At 35.8% G+C, this 24,375-nt stretch overlaps 1 long non-coding RNA gene across 1 annotated transcript; it reads left to right on the top strand.

Moving 5' to 3' along the window:
• The first annotated feature begins 14,999 nt into the window (after positions 1 to 14,999).
• Positions 15,000 to 16,175, top strand: LOC134249313 (uncharacterized). The gene is made up of 4 exons (XR_009988251.1): positions 15,000 to 15,085; positions 15,675 to 15,735; positions 15,795 to 15,868; positions 16,090 to 16,175. It is a non-coding gene; the product is annotated as an uncharacterized LOC134249313 (long non-coding RNA).
• The last annotated feature ends 8,200 nt before the right edge of the window (positions 16,176 to 24,375 follow it).

Raw genomic sequence — 24,375 nt, 5'->3', positions numbered from 1 at the left:
GGCCCAGTAGTTCTTGAGAAGAAGATTTTCCAAGATTTTTCCTATATATTTCTATGTAAAACTTTGATTCCCCATTGTGGCCCCGCCCTTCCCCTGGGGGTCATGATTTGAACAATTTAATATCTACACTACCCTAGGATGCTTTCACATAAGTTTCAGCTTTTCTGGCTCAGTGGTTCTTGAGAAGAAGAGTTTTTAATGACCCCACCCTATTTTTGTCTTTTCTTGATTATCTCCCCTTGCGAGGGGATATGTCCCTTCATTTTAACAATTTATTATTCCCCTTCACCCAAGGATGCTTTGTACCAAGTTTGGTCAAAATTGTCCCAGTGGTTCTTGAGAAGAAGTCGAAAATGTGAAAAGTTTACAGACGGACAGACAGACAGACAGACGGACGGACGACGGACAAAATGTGATCAGAAAAGCTCACTTGAGCCTTCGGCTCAGGTGAGCTAATAAGTTTCAGCTTTTCTGGCCCAGTGGTTCTTGAGAAGAAGATTTTCAAAGATTTTTCCTATATATTTCTATGTTAAACTCTGATTCCCCATTGTGGCCCCGCCCTTCCCCCGGGGGTCATGATTTGAACAATTTAAAATCTACACTTTACCAGGATGCTTCCATATAAGTTTCAGCTTTTCTGGCCCAGTGGTTCTTGAGAAGAAGATTTTCAAAGATTTTTCCTATATATTTCTATATAAAACTTTGATCCCCCCATTGTGGCCCCGCCCTTCCCCCGGGGGTCATTATTTGAACAATTTAGAATCTACATTATACCAGGATGCTTCCACATAAGTTTCAGCTTTTCTGGCCCAGTGGTTCTTGAGAAGAAGATTTTAAAGATTTTTCCTATATATTTCTATGTTAAACTTTGATTCCCCATTGTGGCCCCGCCCTTACCCCGGGGGTCATGATTTGAACAATTTAAAATCTACACTTTACCAGGATGCTTCCATATAAGTTTCAGCTTTTCTGGCCCAGTGGTTCTTGAGAAGATTTTCAAAGATTTTTCCTATATATTTCTATATAAAACTTTGATTCCCCATTGTGGCCCCGCCCTTCCCCCGGGGGTCATGAATTGAACAATTTAAAATCTACACTTTACCAGGATGCTTCCACATAAGTTTCAGCTTTTCTGGCCTAGTGGTTCTTGAGAAGAAGATTTTCAAAGATTTTTCCTATATATTTCTATATAAACTTTGATTCCCCATTGTGGCCCCGCCCTTCCCCTGGGGATCATGAATTGAACAATTTAGAATCTCCACTACCCCAGGATGCTTCCATACAAGTTTCAGCTTTACTGGCCCAGTGGTTCTTGAGAAGAAGATTTTTTTATGACCCCACCCTATTTTTGTCTTTTCTTGATTATCTCCCCTTGCGAGGGGATATGTCCCTTCATTTTAATAATTTAAATTCCCCTTTACCCAAGAATGCTTTGTACAAAGTTTGGTCAAAATTGGCCCAGTGGTTCTTGAGAAAAAGTCGAAAATGTGAAAAGTTTACAGACGGACGGACAGACAGACAGACAGACAGACGGACGGACGGACGACGGACAAAATGTGATCAGAAAAGCTCACTTGAGCCTTCGGCTCAGGTGAGCTAAAAAAGGATGTAATTGTAAAAACATATGAAGATGGGGGGGGGGGTTAAAAATGATAAATGTAAAGGCTTTTACAACTTCCTTAAAATTATTTTGGATGAGACAACTCCTACTCTCAAATAGAGATCTACATGTTTTTATACCTACTTTAGATATGAATAAAGCTACAACATGCGGAATTGAATATATTAAATATATCAAAAAGTCTCTGAAAAACAAATTTTGGGCTGATGTATTTGATGCATGGATTGAGTTACATTATAAACAAAACTCAGCTTCAGTTACAGCAAATGCTCCACTTCTTTATAATCCCAACATCCTTGTTTGGGGAAAAGTCTTTTTTAATAAATCTATGTCTGATTGTAATATCCGATACCTTAATGATGTTATAAAGATGCTGAAGATGAACCATACATTATTCCAGATCCTGTTGCAAGTGTTATAGAGGAAGAGAATGGAGATGATAAATGTTCATCTGAGCTATATGCTGGTATCTAGAAAAAAATGGATTTGTTTTGCTCATGATATGTAACGTTAGCTTAAGTATCCAGTTAAAGTTGTGTGATGAGGCTGTTAGCTATGTCATCAGCATTAAAGCAATGCTACTTCAACCAGGAAACAACATGATAAAAAGTGTTTATGCACTAAAGGATCAGCTATTGATTACGCCTGGTCTCTTGCAGATATATCATCGAACGTAAGATATCATATAACATAATTTATTGTTTCTTTCTGCTACATTACGAATACACGGAACGAATTCTATCGTTAAACCGGGTCCGTAGGACAATATCATTTTAAAGATAGACAAGTTTGGCTTTCCAGAAAGCCTTAAATGTCATCTCTTTGGTTCCATCTGTGTCAAAGAATAAACAGTGGAATGTAACATTTTTCTATTAAAGACAGAATATTTAAGGTTTTCCGTCTTCAGCGGAAGACCTTATTGTTTTTCTTCGGTTTCTTTTTCACTTTTATTATAATTTTTTTTTTCTTACCGATTTTGTGCACGCGATTTCTCGAAAACGGCTCGACAAAATCTTATGAAACTTTCAGGACGTATGGATCATCACTTGAACCTTATGCGTTTTTTTCTGTTTCGATGACGTCACTTCCGGTCTAGAGATATCGTCGATTTTCTGACTTTTAAGGGTCATTTTGTCCACAATTATCCCGAAAAACGGCTCTAGATAGAAACTTCAAACTTTGAGGCTAGGTAGAGCTATGCCTGGAGAGGTGCATCAGGTATATCAAATTTACCGGAAGTGACGCTCGTCGGCGCTCGCTATGGCCCGAAAATAGACCAATCACTAATTTCAAAATTTCTCACACCTTTTCTTCGATATCTTTTTACCTGAAAATATTTTGTGAAAACGTATAGAACAAAAGAAGTGCAGATTTTAAAGATCTTTTAAATGATATCTCAAAAAAAGGGCTGGCCCCTAAATTTAAGGGCCTAGAGGGGCCAACAGTTTTTTCTTTATATCTCAAAACGTATTGAGAATTTGTAATACGTCAAAGAAGCAAAGTTGTTCAAAATGACAAGCTTAATCTATTGAAGTCGTCAGAAAACGTCCGGCGTCGTCACTTCCGGCCAAACCGGAAGAAGTCGGAAAACGCGTATTTTTGCCGTTCTTGACAAGTTTTTTGGTAACAAATGTCTCTAGAAGCAAAACAATAATTTTTTCGTCCGTTGTCGTCACTTCCGGTCAAACCGGAAGTAGCAAAAAATTGCTTATTTATGCATTAATTAACATAGTGTTAAAGGATTCAAACCATTTTTAGGCGTTATTTCTCATTTTTGTTAAAAATTAATGCTACTTCCGGTCAAACAGGACGGAATTATTATTAAGGTCTTCCGTCTTCAGCGGAAGACCTTATTGTTTTTCTTAGGTTTCTTTTCCACTATTTTTATTATTGTTTTTTTTTTTCTTACCGATTTTGTGCGCGCGATTTCTCGAAAACGGGTCAATCGATTTTCATGAAACTTATAGGTCTGATAGAACATCAAAACATAGGTAATCAGAGATTACAGAGCTCACCTCAACGTGTGTTGTCTTTAAGTAAGGCAAATTAAGTCATACAATTAACCAACAAAAAGTGTACATCCAAAAATGCAAAATTTATGCAATTTTGATACTTTGGAATAGACCTATATAAAAACTTAAAACTAGTTCTTCATCATGAAAATGTAATTAAAATCCAGCATCTGAAGCAAGATTGAGAGTTTTCATCCCTTGATGCATCATTTGTGCAACTGGTTTTTATAAGCCTTATAGTTTCTTGGTGATAGACTTGCACCCACAACTTTTACGAGGTCTATTATCTGGAAAATGTATGTCGAATTCAGCATCTGAAGCAAGTCCATTAGTGTGCATCCTAAGATGTATCATCCATGCAAGTTTGGTCAACATGGGGCTTAAAGTTACTTGCAAATGAAACCTGTATAAAAAAATTAACCTTTCTACTAATCCAGAAAATGTAGGTCAGATTCAGCATCCGAAGCCAGGCTAGTAGAATGCACCCTTAGATGTACCATCCATGCAAGTTTGGTCATTATAGGGCTCAAAGTTACTTGGAAATGAATCCTGCACCATAAACTTTAACATGTTTACTCGTCCAGAAAATGTAGGTCAGATTCAGCATCCGAAGCAAGTCTAGTAGAATACATCCTAAGATGTACCATCCATGCAAGTTTGGTCATTATAGGGCTCAAAGTATCTTCGATATGAAACCTTCACTAAAAACTTTAACCTGTTCACTCAACCGGAAAATGTAGGACAGATTCAGCATCCGAAGCAAGGCTGGCAGTATGCATCCTAAGATGGATCATCAATGTAAGTTTGGTCATTATATGTCTCATAGTAACTTGGAAATGAAACCTGCACCAAAAACTTTAACCTGTTCACTCAACCGGAAAATGTAGGTCAGATTCAGCATCCGAAGCAAGTCTAGCAGAATACATCCTAAGATGTACTATCCATGCAAGTTTGGTCATTATAGGGCTCAAAGTATCTTCGATATGAAACCTTCACCAAAAACTTTAACCTGTTCACTCAACCGGAAAATGTAGGTCAGATTCAGCATCCGAAGCAAGGCTGGTAGTATGCATCCTAAGACGTATCATCCATGTAAGTTTGGTCAACATAGGGCTTATAGTTACTCGGAAATGAGACCTACACCAAAAACTGCACCAAAAATGTTAACCTGGACCAAAAACATTAACCTGGTCATTCCTTTGCTGAAATTGCAGCATCTGAAACTTTGACTGGTACAATGAAACACAATAGCAACATCTTCCATGCATGTCTAATCAATATAGAACATAGAAGTACTTAAAAAGAAAACTGCTCCAAAAAACTTAACCTTAACCCGGGACGCCGACGCCGACGCCGAGGGTATCACATAAGCTCCCCCAACTTCGTTGAGGTGAGCTAAAAATCTAGATATATATTTTTTTATTTTGATGACGTCACTTCCGGTTCGGAGTTTTCTGCGATTTAGTGATTTTTAGAGGGTCACTTTGTCCGGCATTTTTCTCAAAAAGCACTCAACACAGAAGCATGAAATTTTCAGTAATGCTTAGAGCAACCTTTGGAGAAGTGCACTAAGTATATCACATCTTCCGGAAGTACGAAGCGCCGACGCTCGCTATGGCCCGAAAATAGTCCTTTCATGAATTTCAAAATTTTTACCACCTTTTCTAAGATAACTTTTTACCCAGAAATATTTTGTTAAAACATGTAGAACAAAAAAGCTGTAGAATTTCAAGGTCTTTCAAATGACATCTCCAGAAAAGGGCTGGCCCCTTACATTAAGGGCCTGGAGGGGCCGTAAGTTTTTCCTTTATAGCTCAAAAAGTGTTGACAATTTGTGATACGTCAAAGAAGCAAAGTTAGTCAAAATTTCAAGCTTAATCTAATGAAGTCGTCAAAATACGTCCGACGTCGCCACTTCCGGCCAAACCGGAAGTAGACAAAAAAGCGCATTTCCGCCATTCTTGACAGGTTTTTTGGTAACATATGTCTTCGGGAGCATTAAAACTAATTTTCCGTCCGTCGTCGTCACTTCCTGTCAATCCGGAAGTAGCATAAAATGGCTTATTTATGCATTAATTAACATGGATTTAGAGGATTCAAACCATTTTTGGCGTTATTTCTCATTTCTGTAAAAAATGAAAGTTACTTCCGGTCAAACATGACGGAAGACCTACTCGTTGCTTTGCAACGAGCTTTGCTCTAGTTTTTATTATTTTTAGGGGAATGGTAATTCGTTATTGAACAGGAAAAGGGGTAGCTTTCAAACTCCAAAATCGTATGTTGTAGATGGGAAGGAAAGGTTTAAAGTTTTTGATTTTTTCTGAAAAACCATTTATTTGGAGAAGACATGACTATACTAAAAGAAAAAGTATGGATAAGGGAGATGACTTGCAGTGAACATGCATTAACAACAGTGAAAGGTTAAAGGGCCGGGCTGGGACTCAGATTTGAAGAAAATATATTTTTCTGAAATTTTGTAAATAATATCACGATTCATGCTTAAGCATTTCACACTGAACTTTATACAAATCGTGTTTTGAAAACTCCTTCAAATGGAAAATCCTAAAACTACTAATTTTGGGACACGTTTGATTGAAACGTATTCTCATACTTTAGTATGTGAAAGGATTATAATCTTCATAAAGGCATGTCTCTAACTTTGGAATAATTACATTTTTAAAAGAAAATTTGGATGTCAATTCAAAATACGTTAAACAAAAAGGAATGAATGAATTGCCCATTCATTTCATACCTTCGTACTGTTCAGATACAATCAATGAGCAATTCATATTTTCTGAGAATTTTTTTTTTTTAAATCACATAATATTATTATAACTAAAAGAATTTTAGATGCATTTGTATTTGTTAATTTATTTAAAAACACACTCAAGATAGTAACAACAGTTGACCAAGTTCCACTTAGCGCAATACGATAGTAAAATTTAAAAGGTATCTGCTAAAATTAAGCATTCACGAATTATCTGGAAAAAATCCCAATTTGCCAACCCTGAATTTACGACTGTTTTAGGAATATATTTTAATTTTGGCTTCATTTCTATAAAATAGAAAAGGTGATTTGATTACTTTTTTGCTATTAATACAATTGAAAATTGTATGAAAATGATTGCAAGTTCTTTTATTATACCGGGGTACATGTATATGATTAAAAAGAAAACTGTAAACATTGAAGAAAATACTCGATCATAATCTTTACGTGTTTTCTTCCAATGCTCGTAGTTTTTCAAATATATTTTGGTCTCTTCTTATCCCCATACATGTATTTTTTTTTTTGGTGGAAAAATGGCAATAAATTATAGAATGACAACCATAAAAAAGTTTTCGACATCAATTCAAAGCAGTTCTTCAAATATATTTTGGTCTCTTCTTATCCCCATACATGTACTTTTTTTGTGGAAAAATGGCAATAAATTATAGAATGACAACCATAAAAAAGTTTTCGACATCAATTCAAATGTATTAATTTTGATGTTGTTTTTCTGTTAATTCTTGGATCCACGCCTCAGCAGATCATTTGTGATTCAACGCGCTGACCTAGTTAGAATATTCCATCTGGTGCAGACCATAGATCATGTACGCAGTAGCCTACATGTAAACATGTAGATGATTAAATAAGTATATATATTTTGAACACAATGCAAACAACCAGCAGGCGATATTGTATGTCTGGCCCTCTGTGATTCCTGTGCAGCTCTTTTTCTTTTTCAATGTTTGGATCGCTCATTGTTTACCGCTCTATATTTAGAAAATCGCATCATCATCAAAGTGACCACTCGGTACTCCTCGGATAGTTCTTGCCCCGCACGAGGGTAATCATCCGAGGCTTATCGATTTTAAATGGCTGCTTTCACTGGGACCTCACATCCGGAAATCAAACTTAATGTGTCATCTCTCATGAGAGATGACAATAACATAATTTATTCTTCTTCCTTGTAAATCACAAACCCCCTTCTGGTGTATTGTCCTGACTGGTGCGCTTATTCTTTCCGCTTTTTGTATTTAGGCAAACCTCGTCTGACAAGCTCTTTAGGAAAGCTATTACTGGTATAAATAAGTTAAATTCACTTTACAGTTCACGTCTTGTCTAGTAACATAGACAAACGTGTTTGTTTATAAGCTGTCTGTGCTTGTATTTAATTCAAGAAGTTAGCTTTCTCGAATAGTTTATAGAACTAATTACTTTTAAATTTCACAGATGTTTTAAGTAACTTGGACCTGAAACAATTCGGTTAAACAGAGTCCCTGCATGCACGTGATAATGTGTTACCAACAATAACACGCATTGCTCAAATTCAAAATATGCTTGATATAGCATGGAGTGAAATATAACGATGAAGATCGGAATGTAAAACAAGTTAAACCTCTGTACAAAGCAATCGGGGATGAGACAGGAGGAAGGTCATCAATCTAATCTTAACTTTTAATAACGTGACTAACATCACGCATTATTTCAGAAATGGGGAAGTTTCAAGTATGCCGGTCCCCAGAATCACACGATTGCGCATGAGCAGTTATTTTCCTTGTCACATGATTTCTGGTACACGAGGGTTCTGGCATAAGGAACAAGGAACATCAAGTTGTTTCCTCTGTTTGTAGTAGCTGGATACAGGAGTGGTGAAATGTCGACGTGCTGGTACATTGTGCGGTACTCCAGCATGCTAGAGGTTCTCGGCGAGATACTTTTGACTTGGCGCCGCGTAACCTCTAGCATCTATTGTCAAAATTCTCGCCGCTGAAACCCCAAGTGGAAATATATTATTAAATTCAAAAAATAAGTTTCGTTCATTATCGATTGGTACGAAATAATAAAATTATGACTATTTACGATAAACTTAACGCATAAAACTCTTTTAAGTTCTCGTATTACAAAATAAATCCATTACTTTTAAATTGAAGCAGAAATTGAAAAAAGTCGTTTGTTTAAGATTTGGGAATGGAAAGCAGAAAATCTGACAAAACGAAACTAGTTTAACGCAACGAAAATTTCGTTTTTCTGACTTGCAATCTGCTAAATTATTATGAGGTCAAATCGAAAGTACTTCTGGTGACAAATTGGAATAATGACAATTTTCATTTTAATTGACAATAATGCAACACTGAATAAAATAGATTTTATGATTTCTGGTGACTTTCATACCCCATGCAAATACATAGGTACCTGAAAATTACTTGTTATTTGGTTTATATCACGCAGAAAATGTTCCGCCCAAAATCTCAGGCGGAAGCGGAACGAGCTCGTAAGAAAATGGCCTTCGGATGTAAGAGTCCGAGGTATATAAGGGACGTAAACCGAGGCTCTTACTTGTAGGAGTACACTATGCGGTACATCATAAGAGCTTTTGCTTGACAAGGTCGCTCCCGAAGAGAAGTCCATCTCAGCTGCTGTAGCATGTCTGTTACGCTGATAATAGTCCTGTAGTAAGATGCTACTGTCCTCTACAAAAATTTGAATTTTTAAATTAAAAGAATTTTAATAAAGGGCGATAGGAAAATATTTTCAGATTTTACATAAAGTACACGTACTTTAATATTAAATGAAATATGACATAAAATTTGGATATCATTGAGATAACAAAAAACTTCCCTTCTTATCTGCCGCGGTATAGGCATTCTGTCCGCTTTATACGCCCATCCTCTTAGGTAAACATTGTTTTTCAAAACACTCTCCACAGCACTTGGCCCCCATATTTCCTTCCAGTAACAGTATACAATTTGGTCTGTTAAATAAAAATAGATACGTAATAGCAGTAGTATAAGATGTAGGATTTGGCGACTTGTTTATACGACTTGTTTCTGCTTGACGACTTGTTTTTCTCCGAAAAGTATGTATAATAGTAAGAAAAAACCATAAAAAAAACTTTGACGACTTGTTTTTCTCCGAAAAGTGCTTGACGCCTTGTTTTTTCACCCAAAAGTGTTATACGCCTGGTTTTTCACTGAAAAGCGCTTGACACCCAGTTTTTTTATGTACCTGAATGCACCAACATGACATTTGATGTGGGGAAGGGTTTAACACCCAGTTTTTCATGTTCTTGAATGCCCCAACACATGGAAACATGGTATTTGGTCTGGGGAAGGGTTTAACATCCAGTTTTTCATTATGAGGTCTGGCACACCTGAATACTTACATTTTAATTGTTTCACTACTTGAAACGCTTGTCACTATATACCCAAATTTCTTGTTTTTTTTCTGTTCAGCTAATTGAATAGTCCATTTTTAAGCATTACATTTTTATTGTTTTGTAAGAAGCAGATCTTTTATAATACAATGGGGATCGAAATAAATGTCTTAAATTTCAACAATTTGAAACTAGTGAAAGACGGTCTGCTAGAAGTAACATCCTTAGGAATGGTGCATGACAGGACTGCAAACAAATTGTTTACTTAAAGGTTTTTAATTACGGAGCGTAACGTATCATCTTAACGTTAATGAATCTTGAATGTAAAAGAAAACGAACGACGCGTACAAAATGGCCATTTGCTGTAGACTATCTGGATGTACAAATACGGCCATATACTAGTATATACATGCTGAAATAGTAGTGTTACAAAGTTCAACGACATAGAACACGTTTGGGACGATATAGACGTCGATTACCTCCAGAAGTGCTCATTGAGTTTGAGGAGATCAAGAAATCGTATATTTTCAGTCAAGTAAGTCCTCATTTTTTTAGAAATATTTATATTTTTTATTCAGCTTGTGAGATTTTCTTAAGATAAAAAAGCGTAAGTTTGTTTTTCAAATCTTGTTGTTTAGAAATTAAGGGAATAATTGAATAAGAAAAAAGAGAGTTCAAAATGAAGTATGTTTGATTTTATTTTTTAATTGATAGTTTTGAAAGGATTATTTTCTAAAAAGTTATCTAAAACTAAACTTTGCAATTTTTTATATAAATAATTTTAAAAAAAACTCTTAAAACGCGAAAAAAATGGATCTTGATCTTCAGATAACCAGTCAACAGCCGAAGAAAAAAAGAACCTCAAGAGACCCAGCACCAGTATATACGTGTTAAAAAATAGAAGGAAAAGATCATAGTTGCGTTCAAAAAATGAAGTGGATATTTTTTTAAGCTCTAAAAGGAAACAAATTTTGAAGGGGTTCAATTTTAAACGCTGTTTTAAGATGAAAAAATTGAGCATGTTAAATTTGCTAGAACTTTTTAGATTAAAAGGCGTAACATTTGGCGTCTGTTTGGTGGGCCCTCGGGCTATATGCTAGAGATTATATTCGTTACACTCAAGGATCTGACGTAGACTATAAGTCGTTTTCGTAACAGGGTCTGACGTAGACTATAGGGGTCATAGATTTTTTGCAATTATTGCTCTTTGTGATCTATAATATGTATTTAAAGTGCACTGTGCCTTTCATTAAATGTGTTTCACCGTCAAGTTATGGGGGAGCGTGGGGTATGTGAGCTAGCTCACTTTTTCTTTCATTTTTTCAGAAATGATTATTATGTCAGATCATGATATGAAGAAATTTCAATAGAGAACAGAAACGGTAAAGATTTATTATCATAACATTTAATTTGAAATATGAGGTGTATATGAAAATAATGCTTAGTATAATACCTATTAAAATCATGTCTGAAAACATGATGAAGCGATGCTTCCTAAGTCAGAAAATTACAATATTGTATGTGGAAAAAAATACATCTGTGAGAAGGAGTAATTTTTCTTCTAAAGATTTCTTCAAATGAAAAAAAAATGTCATACTTATAAACATTCTGTGTTAAGTACTTGAAACATTAAACTATTATTAAAATTGTCTTTTAAAAAATACAACTTATTCAATTTAAATTGCTTTTGAAGTAGGATTTAAATGTTTTATTGTTAGATATAATAAAACAATAAGAGATTGGCAAAAGAAATAGAAAGTAATGTTTCCATCACAGGTTAGATTTCATCGAATTGACTTCTCAGAAGTCTAAGTTAGGAAATTTTGATTAAGAAAACTGTGGGTAGTATTCATATTTTGTACTCTGACTGTCCCTGAGAGTTATTTGTCATATCAGAGGGTCGGTACCCCTTAAATGAGTGGAGAGTAACTCCTCTACGATGTTTTCATGATATCCCTGATGTCGTCAAATTTGACTGATTTTTTTCATGTGAATTACAAAATTAATGACATCATTTGATAAACCATGTATTAAATCTGATTTAACAAGAGTTGAAAATTGGAAAGTTTAAATTTAAATTCTTGTAATTTCTGTCTTAATAGTATTCTGTTTGATGAATTTACATCCCGGCTCATTTGATCAGATACATCTTCTTGCAGTTCAAACAGAAGTGCAGGATTGGTGTTTGGATACACATTAAATTCACATTCACAACAATTTTCACAAACATCACAACATATATGCATTGGAATACTTCTTTCAATTTTACTTCCATTTGAAGAACACAGAATATCACGCCTGCACTTCGAGTCTTTCGCCAATTGTACTAGTTCCTCTTCGGACTAGTTTCAATTGTCCCTTATGACATTTGTAAATTATGAGTTCATGGTAAGAAAAACCATCTCATTACAGCCTTACAAAAGTGTCAATCCCTCTAAGAAGGCCATAATGAATGTTATGGACCCCATAGAAATTAACATATATCCCTGCCGAAATAGTTCCAAAACCCATGTCCGCATCCATATTTCTAAACATAAGAAATGTCAACATAAGAAATGTCAAAGAACAAGTGTATAATGCATATAGGGCATACAAGATGTTATATTATGTGATCTTGGATGTCATCTGTTTGCTGCTTTTCCTGCATGACATAGGTGTCCCAAATACGGAACATGAAAGAGATCATCCAACCAACTTTGCAGCAATGTCAGAAAAAATAGATCACATCGATACCGTGAGTGAAAAAAAACCTGAGAAAGTACTTTGGTGACACTGAGGACTTTATTTCAAATTAACGAGATATAATGTGACAAGCAGGCTAATTTTATAAGTGAGATCAATTGCATTTTAATTCTAAGTCCACATGGTCTTCATTTGAACTGATTTTTTTCTTTCGGACTTCACCGGCCTAAGTTTTGGTTTATTGTCGAACTGGTCATCTGACAACCAGACATGGTGAGGAAGACGAAGTTCTCGCATTCCTCTGGTCGCCATTTGATGTATTCTTCCATTTCTTCCACTATGTTCCTGTCTATCACAATGTGTGCATCCCCGTACGTTTTCGAAGTTTTATGTTGTTTGACCTTCAAAATAAAGGTATTACAATTAAGTTCGTGAAATCTGCGATGCGGATATATCATACAGAGCATTTAGTTCTCGCTTTAATCTATAAATAGATTTTTCAACTTGCATCAAATATGCCACCAGACCATAGTACATCTCTCTCCTTGATAACAAATGTAAAAGAATTTGAGTTTTTTGAAGTTACGTGTACAAATTTTTTGTATAAGTAAAAACAAATACTTCAGTAAAAAGAATGAAAAAATAATTAGTGAAGTGTGTATTCACTTTACGGTCTATCGCTAAAATTGAAGACCTGAACAAACAAGAGGCCCATGGGCCACATTGCTCACTTGAGTAACTTGGGTGATGCAGATCTTTACCAGATTCCCCCTCTGGCTATACCTATCATGCCCAACAACTTCCTTCCCTTTTTTATTTTATAACTTTAGAATCAACACTACCCAAGGATGCTTCCACAGAAGTTTCAGCTTTCCTGGCCCAGTGGTTCTTGAGGAGATTTTTTAAGATTTGTTCTATATATTTCTATGTAAAACTTGGATTCCCTATTGTGGCCCCACCCTACCCCCAGGGGTCATGATTTTAACAATTTAATTTCTTCACTACCCATGGATGCTTCCTGATAGCTTCAGTTTTCCTGGCCCAGTGGTTCTTGAGAAAAAGATTTTTAAAGATTTGTTCTATATATTTCTATGTAAATCTTGGATTCCCTATTGTGGCCCCGCCCTACCCCCGGGGGTCATGATTTTAACAATTTAATATCTACACTACCCAAGGAAGCTTCCGTATAAGTTTCAGCTTTCCTGGCACAGTGGTTCTTGAGAAGAAGATTTTTTTAGTGACCCCACCCTATTTTTGTCTTTTCTTGATTATCTCCCCTTGTCCCTTTATTTTCACAATTTAAATCCCCTTCACCCAAAGATGCTTTGTACCAAGTTTGGTTAAAATTGGCCCAGTGGTTCTTGAAAAGAAGATTTTTAAAGATTTGTTCAAAATATTTTTATGTAAAACTTGGATTCCCTATTGTGGCCCCACCCTACCCCTGGGGGTCATGATTTAAACAATTTAATATCCACACTACCCAAGGATGCTTCCACACAAGTTTCAGCTTTCCTGGCCCAGTGCTTCTTGAGAAGAAGATTTTTAAAGATTTGTTCTATATATTTCTATGTAAAATTTGGATTTCCTATTGTGGCCCCGCCCTACCCCCGGGGTCATGATTTTAACAATTTAATACTTACACTACCTAAGGATGCTTCCACATAAGTTTCAGCTTTCCTGGCCCAGTGGTTCTTGTGAAGAATATTTTTTAGTGACCCCACCTTATTTTTGTCTTTTCTTCATTATCTCCCCTTGTAAGGGGACTTGGCCCTTCATTTTAAGAAAAATAAACTCCCCTTCACCCAAGGATGCTTTGTACCAAGTTTGGTTAAAATCGGCCCAGTGGTTCTTGAGAAGAAGTAAAAAATGTGAAAAGTTTACAGACGGACAGACAGACGACGGACCAAATGTGATCAGAAAAGCTCGTGAGCTTGCGCCTTCGGCTCAGGTGAGCTAAAACAACAATAAAATAAATTATCCTGAATATTGATATATATTGTTACTCAAACAGTTTTCAATACTTTATGGTAAAACAAATTATGCTAATAGTGCTGAATTCCTTAATTTTTTTCTTAAATATGAGGCCGCAAATTTAGATTTTAACATACCAGGTATATACACAGTACGGTTAAGGCAACCCATGGAAAAAATATGGTAATGAGGTCATAATGAGGTTTGACGTCATGACAGTTGCTCCGCCCTGATTGATCCTTATAAGGAAAAAGAGCTCAAAATTACTATTTACCGATATTTGCAAGAATTTGTAACAAACGACAATATTTCCATGTTTAAATAAATAATTATTAGTGATTTTCTCCTATATATAATAGCATGTTTTTAAAATAATCCGATTTCTTATGTGCTGTTTGGCTGCATTCGGCTTCAGCCAAGGGCTTGCACTCGATGACACGGAATGTTGTTTACATCTAAAAACGTGGCGACATCAGCTGAGATATGCAGTGGATTTATATGCAATAATCAGACATTCATTAAAGAATTAGGGATAAGATAGGAGACAAGGCAATGTTTATCTCTATAACGAGAATATGAGGACATTATTACAGAAAATAATGGAAGAGTGAGACGATCTGCACCAGCTCCCTAGATCCATCACTGCGGTGCATTCAGCCCAGGTAATTATGCACATGTTTGAACATTATGTAGATATGCTTCTGTTAACATCGAAGAAAAAAACGATCACGAGTGTGTACGTGTATATTTAGATGTATTATCACGGTCACTGAAAAACTAATGCAGTGCAGTGTGTGTCGCCCCCCCCCCCTCCCAACAGCCCACATAAAGTTGATTACTTTGTTTTACTAAAAATTTAAAAATGTAATTGTACTAAATATAAAGTCGATTAACTTATTTTCTTTGAGACATGTGTAATAAGGGTGTTAATTAGTAATACAAACTTAGACTAAATTAAATTTGAAATTTCATTGCTGCAGTCAATGTGTTGACAATGATTTACTGAACATGTAATGTTGTTGTCTTTCTGGCATACAAACATGCTAAATGTAACAAATATTATTTGTATCATTATGATGAAAACAAAGAACCCCCACTTTAGATCTATGGGTTTAAATTTTTAGAATTTCTAAATTAATGGTGAATAAAATATTTATTTTTTTAGTATGATTTCAATTTTTAAGTCAACTAATTTCTGTAATTTATACATAATTTTTTAAAATCATATGACATATACTTTTATTATTGTAGCAGTCAAGGGATCCAGGCTTGGAGTATAAATAAATACAAAATGCATCCATTTCTCTACAGGGTATGTACTAGTATTTTATTTAGTAATCTCATAGCAATAGCATATATAATGTGTTGCAGATATTCCTAAAGAATTAGACCAATGGAATCATTCATGATCAGGCAGAAAGTTAATCCATTATGTAAGGAAAATGGTATGCTCCATATTACCTTTAAACCAAATTACCATGCAATATTCCTGGCAAACAATATATATCAGTAGAATTGCAAACATTTAATTATATATGCATCCAATGCATGTTTCCATGCATTGATCTGAATTTAATTAAATTTTAATCACCAATTTACTCTTAGTAATGGTACAGCTGTATGTTACTACATGAATGTCCTGATTTTCTCATACATGTATTTTCAGAAATGATTTCATCCACAAGAACATGAAGTGATGGAAAAAAAAATGCAGCCCCCCAGTATTCCTTGTACAGTCTATCTTATTTTGAAAAGCTGTTTATGAAATAAAATCTCTTCATAAATTTTTTTTGACTTTTTCAAATTCATCTACTTACTGTACAGGTGTTGAAAAGGCTATGACGATTTGATAATCTTGACTTGCATATATTTGTGTGGTGCCAGGCTGTCAATGTCCATCAAGATTTTTTTCCAGCATGTACATTGTGTTAATTTGTTTTTCTTAATAATAGTAACTAAAAAGGAGATTAAAGGCCCCCTTAATTGATTCAAAACAAGAAAGGGGACCACCATTTTATTCTAAAGGGAAGTGGGGGGGGGGGGCAAGTTTTCCCAAGTCATTATGTTTTTTATTTCTTTTCATGTCAATGAAGGACAGGTCTACTAATATTTACTTCCAATATGATGAAGGACAGATTATTTATTTTCCTCCCTACTGTAAAATGTCTGACAAGCTTAACAAAATTAAAGGAGGGGGAACACTGGTCTGGGGCAGATTAATTTTTTTTTATCCTATTTGGGGCATATTTATTTTCAACATTTCAGATCTAACCCCCCCCCCTCTTTTGGAATAAAATGGTAGTCCCTTTAACAAATACAGGAATTTGTATGTTTTCCACTTAGTCTTAGTTCTTAAAACGTATAACTTAAATCCCATAGGAGTTGAAGGCTTTAAAGAAAGCCATGATATTTATCTTGTATGCGAAAAAAAATATTTGTACACAAGTGTATGTACATTAGTGACACAGGGGTATGATTATCGAATTAATTATTGATGGATGCTATCAATTGACTATTATAATTGAATATTCCCATTTTTATTAACAATCGGCGTTTTAGATTACATGCTGCGGCAAACTTTACACCTACATTTAGCTGCATGTGTGTTTACACTGATTCGAGGAAATGCGGAAGGTCTGAAAGACATCTTATATCATACATAATTCACACATTGTATAGAGAACGAAGTCACAAAATAGAAAGTATTATCCAGTGTTTTATGCATACTGTTCGATTAAGAAAAAAGATCCCGGCGCATTATGCAAGTATAGGCCTGGTTATTTAAAATCTACGAGGTAAACAAACTTTATCAAGTACGGAGGAGTTATCTCCCATGCTGGGTCAACGATGCGTTTGAAAACTATATTTTGACTGACTGTACCAAGATGTAAATTTTTAATCAAAAAGTTCAAGGGCAAGGCGACAATCTAATAAGTAGGTTTTTATTTTAAATTATTAATTTTACTGTATATTTTTCAAAAAGTGATGCTCATTTCTTTGTAATCCTTAAGGTATTTTATAATTTCCGATGATATTAGGAAAATACCCCATTTTCATATACTACTGACTGTTTCAGGTGAATGACTCAAATATATCGGAAAACCAACTGAATGAGAATCAATTTTGCGAAAGTATAGATACATAGGAACAAACACTGTGCAGTTATTAGTTTGTTTGCCTTGCCCTTGAACTTTTTGGTTAAATTTAACATTTCATTTCTTGACCTAAAATCGGAGCCCACGTGACTTTAGAGGGTCACATGATCACAAAAATTCCTAGATGAATAGCGATGGACATACTCTTCAAGATAACATAAAGCTTTTTTAACTAGAGTATCTTGCTGAAAAATAAAATAGTTAAATAAAAATTGTATCGTTTTCGGTGACTTTTTATAGAAAATGTTGCCTTAACTGTACTGCGTACCTTTATGATTGCTAAACCTTCCGAGTAGTCCTTCCTGCAATTAATGGAAAGGTCATGTTAATGACTGCTCACATATTTGTCGGGTTGAGACTAGTTTTTTTGTAAATGATCATGGCTCGCACGGAGATTGAATCCCGAGGGTCCATTTCTTTGATATTGGAAGACAATCTTTCCAACTCAGACGAATCCATCTTCTGTATAATATCTGATGGCATAAAGTCGTCTAAACAAATAAAGCAAAATAAAATATATTAATAATTTGTCTAACAGAAGCGATACAGAAAGAAACCAAAAAAACATACAATTATACAACCTCCAAATTTATACTTACCCAGTTGCTTTTCTTTTATTTTTGTAATTTTAACTTTTCTCTCCTTGGATGTCGCCTTCATTCATTCTTCCAGGGATGCAACTGTGTTGGTGACAGTATCGGTACAGATACTGTTGTCTGAAAAAGTAACCACTTTCTCCGACAGCAGGAACTTGAAACCGCTTTTAAATCGTGTAGCGAGGAATTCAAAGTTCCTGCTGCACAACCCCTGATGTTGTGCTTCATTGTTTAAAGGCTGACCGAAACCAGGACTCCTTCAGACGCCTATTAGGTGTGACTTCATCTGTTGTTGCTGAAAAAAATAAGGTTCTTTGAAGTTCCTGTAAAATTCGATTGCTTGATAGGACGATTTATGCCACTTGCACCAAGTCTAGCATGATCTTTGGCCTTTGAGCATGACTAACTGTCACTGCGTATAAGCAGATAAAACACCCAATCAAACTGTGTAATCAAATAACAGACAATCATACATGCAACAATCACACTGACTACATTACCAATAAATTGCCATTAATCTGATTTACATACATTCGAAAATTACAGGAATAGATTTAAACTAAAGTTCACTCAAATTCATAGTAATAATATCTCATTATAAGTCGCAATATCTCATTGAGCAAACTATGTAAATATATCAATGCAAATCGTACACTACAAATTTGGCGGTTACTGCTATTATTAGAAATAACTAGAAAATACACAAATTCAATGTATGACACTTATGCCGACATTTAAGCAAAATCAAATACTATAATCATTTTAAACATTTGCAAACGTATAAACTTACAATGTGCTCTTGGCCGGATGGACAAATACAACATATTTAAGTTGTAGCTGCAAACATGCGCTGCATAAAACGCAAGCATGTTCTCCATAAAATTTTAAATAAATCTTAAATCTAATACACAAAAACGAAACTGCAAACCCGGAAATATCCGGTAGACTACAAAATAAGTCATACTTAAACTGATTCGTGGACACTACACTAACAGTAGTATCAGGTGCAGCCTTGATCCTTTTGGAATACTGAAAAAGAAACGTCATCCAAGCTTATAATCAAATGTTATAACTACAAATGCAGGAAATGAATCTGTAAAAAGACAGGCGAACGAAACATTAAAGACACATAGTAAGGGAACCAAATGTCATGCGCATCATTTAAGATCATAGAAAAAACATGATATTAAAAACTAATCAAAACAATTGTTTTTGTAAGCAAAAATTACTAAATCCAGCAGTTGAAGTTAATGCAGTCTTTTTCTTACCAGGAAGGAATAAATTGATCCAAGTTATCTTCAATTCTTCGAGCACGTTCTTGGCGATTATGCGTACTGTTGTGCAGTGGCCTCAGTTTTTGCACCACCTGAGGGGCTTTTGAAGTCAAGCCTTTTCAGCTGCTGAAGTTCGAGCTGTGCCGATTATACCTTTTACTTTCAAGGCCACACAAGTTAAAGCATTTTGGGCAAGTTTTGTCAAAACAAATATGCATCAATGGAAAACCTGATTTGATGAAAAGGATGGTTACGCTTGAACCTAGATATTGTTCATAATACCCTCTATTTTTGAAAGTTGCAATTTCAATGAGAGAAAGAGATATATTTTTGGAAGAATCCCCAAAAAATTTCTATAGTACCGGTAAACTAAGATGTAAATGGCTCCGATTTAAAACATTCCACATGGATTTTCCAAATTGATTTTCAAGTTTTTTCTCTAAGGCTTATCGTTCAAAAGCTGATAAATTTCTGTAAACATTATTTTCAATCCCATGAAGCTCTTTCCTGATTCTGATGTAAAAGATGTTTAAAAAAAAATGAAAGAAAAAGTGAGCTAGCTCACATACCCCACGCTCCCCCATAACTTGACGGTGAAACACATAATGAAAGGCACAGTGCACTTTAAATACATAGTATAGATCAAAAAGGGCAATGATTGCAAAAAATCTTCTCATCAAAATGTCTTGCATATGAGGACATTTAAATGTGGAATGAAGTTTCTAGATAAATAATGGAATCAAAATTTCTTGACAATATACAAATCCACACATTTATTTGAAGGGGGGGGGGTGAGAAATTTTCTTGAATAATAGTCAAAACTCTTTGGGATAAAATAATGGAATATGTTCTAAATATCAGCACAGGTTGACGAAACTATATAAAACAATTTAAGAGGAGTGGTGCTGACAAACTATTCATCTCTATATTTAAAATATGGCCAAAAAGTCTTAAGTTGGAAAGTGTGGAAATTCCAAGAAAAATAAAGGAATCGAAATTTCCTGGTAATATGCACATCTACATATTGTGTCCAAAATATCTGCAAAGTTTGACGAAATTCTGTGCAGCGGTTTATGAGGAGTTGCGCTGACAAACTGTTCATCTCTTTATTCAAGGTATGGCCAAATGCCTAAGTTAAAAGTGCGGAAATTCCCGGAAAAAATAATGGAATAGGAATTTCCTGGTAATATGCATATCTACACATTGTGTTCTAAATGCCTGCAAAGTTTTACGAAATTCTGTGTAGCGGTTTATGAGGAGTTGCGCTGACAAACTGTTCATCTCTTTATTCAAGGTATGGCCAAATGCCTAAGTTAAAAGTGCGGAAATTCCCAGAAAAAATCATGGAATCGGAATTTCCTGGTAATATGCACATTTACACATTGTGTTCTAAATGCCTGCAAAGTTTGACGAAATTCTATGCAGCGGTTTATGAGAGTTTGCGATGACAAACTGTTCATCTCTATATTCAAGGTATGACCAAATGCCTAAGTTAAAAGTGCGGAAATTCCCGGAAAAAATAATGGAATCGGAATTTCCTGGTAATATGCACATCTACATATTGTGTCCTAAATATCTGCAAAGTTTGACGAAATTTTGTGCAGCGGTTTATGAGGAGTTGCGCTGACAAACTGTTCATTTCTGTATTCAAGGTATGGCCAAATGCCTAAGTTAAAAGTGCGGAAATTCCCGGAAAAAATAATGGAATCGGAATTTCCTGGTAATATGCATATCTACACATTGTGTCCTAAATACATGCAAAGTTTGACGAAATTCTGTGTAGCGGTTTATGAGGAGTTGCGCTGACAAAAAAAAAGAGGACTGACTGACTGACTGACGGACTGACTGACTGACGGACCAGTCAAAAACATTATACCTCCCGCAACTAGTTGCGTGGGGTATAATAACTCTGGGTATGCATTTATCGAAAGAAACAAGGAACGTTGCTTTGCTTTTTGAATCAAAATTAATACCTGTGTGCATACATGTTGAGTACCGTTGAAAATTGTCGATAAATTTCTTTCATTGCTCTCAAATAAAAATGTAGAGATAACCCATTCTGCACTTCAATTTCTAGCATCTGTGTTTTAAATAGCAGATGGGGGGAAACCCTAAGGCCATATCAATTTGAGAACTTCCCACTTAAATCCCCCCAGACCCGACTCAGACATTGATGTTCCTCCATACCAAATGCAACCAAAACCACCCATGTTTTTATTTGTTTATTATTTTAAGCATACCCGACCTAAGGTTATTTAACATCGCATGATAGCCCTCATCAGAAACGTGTGTCCCGTCATAACGGAATAGATGTATGTTGTTGACTTATACGTTATCGTGTAAGATACCCCCCCCCCCCCCCCCAATCAGTTATGAAATTGTAGACCTGCTTGTTTATTTTCCTGCATTTTTTAATCAATCTTGTGACTACTTTTTTAGCTCACCTGAGCCGAAGGCTCAAGTGAGCTTTTCTGATCACATTTTGTCCGGTGTCCGTCTGTCTGTCTGTCCGTCTGTCTGTAAACTTTTCACATTTTCGACTTCTTTTCAAGAACCACTGGGCCAATTTCAACCAAACTTGGCACAAAGCATCCTTGGGTGAAGGGGATTCAAAATTGTTCATATGAAGGGCCATGCCCTATTCCAAGGGGAGATAATCATGAATTTGTTAAAAATTAATGGCATTTTAAAAAAAATCTTCTTCTCTAGAACCGCTAGGCCAGGAAAGATGAAACTCAGGTGGAATCATCCTCAGGTAGTGTAGATTCAAGTTTGTTCAAATCATGACCCCTGGGGCAAGGGTGGGGCCAAAATGGCCGACCAAAGTTTTACATAGGAATATATAGGAAAAATCTTTAAAAATCTTTTTCTCCAGAACCACTAGGCCAAGAATGATGAAACGCATGTGGAATCATCCTCACGTAGTGCAGATTCAAGTTTGTTCAAATCATGACCCCAGGGGCAAGGGTGCGGCCAGAATGGCCGACCCAAGTTTTACATAGGAATATGTAAGAGAAATCTTTAAAAATCATCTTCTCCAGAACCACTGAGCCAGGAAAGATGAAACTCATGTGGAATCATCCTCAGGTAGTATAGATTCAAGTTTGTTCAAATCATGACCCCCCGGGCAAGGGTGGGGCCACAATCGCCGACCCAATTTTTACATAGGAATATATAGGAAAAATCTTTAAAAATCTTCTTCTCCAGAACCACTGGGCCAGGAAAGATGAAACTCATGTGGAATCATCCTCAAGTAGTATAGATTCAAGTTTGTTCAAATCATGACCTGGGGCAAGGGTGTGGCCAAAATGGCCGACCCAAGTTTTACATAGGAATATATAGGAAAAATCTTTAAAATTCTTCTTCTGCAGAACCACTGGGCCAGGAAAGATGAAACTCATGTGGAATCATCCTCAGTTTGCAGATTCAAGTTTGTTCAAATCATGACCCCTGGGGCTATGGTGGGGCCAAAATGGCCGACCCAAGTTTTACGTAAGGAAATATAGGGAAATCTTTTAAAATCTTCTTTCAAGTACTTCAAAGTTATGATTAGTGATATTTATATGGAATCATCCTCAGGTATTGTAGATTTTAGTTTGTTCAAATGATGACCGCCTGGAGGGGGCGGGGGGAGTAAATTCAAGCCCAATGTGCTCAGGTGAGCGCGCGCTGTGGCCCCTGGGCCTCTTGTTAATGGTGCACCATGCCAATATAAGCGAGGGAGTATTGAAGACAATACTAACTTTTTTCGGTAAAAGTGCATTGTATCGAAGTAAACTACATTTTATTTCTTTCACAATTTTTTTACTGCTTAAACCTTCTGTAACAAGCTCATTTGACCCTAAATGGATAACTAGGAGATTTGACGGTGCAGGAGTCTCATGATCTCTGAATCCAATTGCTGCTACTGCATTCCTCTTTCTGCAAGCCAGAGGATGTCGACTGGTAAATTCAGATCTTTTCCAAGGTGAGACGATCTGGCAAGCTGTCCAGCCCAATAATGAATCGAGGATCCAAGTATCCACATCTGTGTTGGGGAAGCAATTTCCTACCAGACTGGCCACATTGATGATGGTCCCTGCTGGTGTGGGACTTCGGTCGACGCCCTGTTGGATGTCATCGCCTTTGCCATGTGGTCCTGTCCTTTCGCATTATAAGTATTGCCTCTGTGAAACCCTAGTGATTATTTAAGCACAATATATTCAAAATAGTCACAAATAAAATAAAAACAAAATAGAGAAATTGATGAACAATTGTCTGCGAGACATGTATAATGACGATGTATAATATCCCTTGCAGACGGGCGCCGATGTCAACCACTGATGCATAGAAATCTTCAAGACGTTGTGTAGGTTGTAGTCTCAGTGAATAAAATTTGTCACTGGGGTAAGTACGGTTATTGATATTATACTGTGCTAGAAAATTATGCTAGGGGTACTTAATCTTATCTCCCAAGCGCTGATACCAAGGAAGAGGTGGTCCTTGTAAAAGCAGCACATTTACGATACGTTCACGTTGCTTTGATTCCATGCAAGATTAGGTACCTATCTAATTCGTCCAAGAACTTTTCATGGTCATAGTGACCTGTCCGCAAAATTTCGTTATATGGATTTTCTGTGTCCGTCGTGTATGGTCCTCTCTATGAAGCGAAAGCATATTGTGCCGTTTCCATATTGTATATTTTATTATGATCGGGTTCGATCTTCTGTTTATTGTAATCATGGCGGCCATGCGGTTTGCCTCTCAATTTTGCTGTTAAATCTGGCGTAGTTGGCCTCCCTAAGAAGTAAGTTTTGTGTTCTTTTACCTGTATTTTTACCTAACTTTATTATTTGTATCTTATAGTATTATGCATTATAACCTATTATGTCTAAATTCTGCAATTACAATGTTTTGTGTAAACGTGCGTTTTCGGTCTGCAATAGGC

This window comes from Saccostrea cucullata, unplaced genomic scaffold (genome assembly GCF_032062105.1).
Source record: "Saccostrea cucullata isolate Sc308-1 unplaced genomic scaffold, CSIRO_AGI_Scuc_v1 ctg3098, whole genome shotgun sequence".
Taxonomy (NCBI): Eukaryota; Metazoa; Mollusca; class Bivalvia; order Ostreida; family Ostreidae; genus Saccostrea; species Saccostrea cuccullata.
The sequence above is the reverse complement of the archived record's forward strand: the minus strand, read 5'-3'. Positions and strand labels throughout refer to the sequence as shown.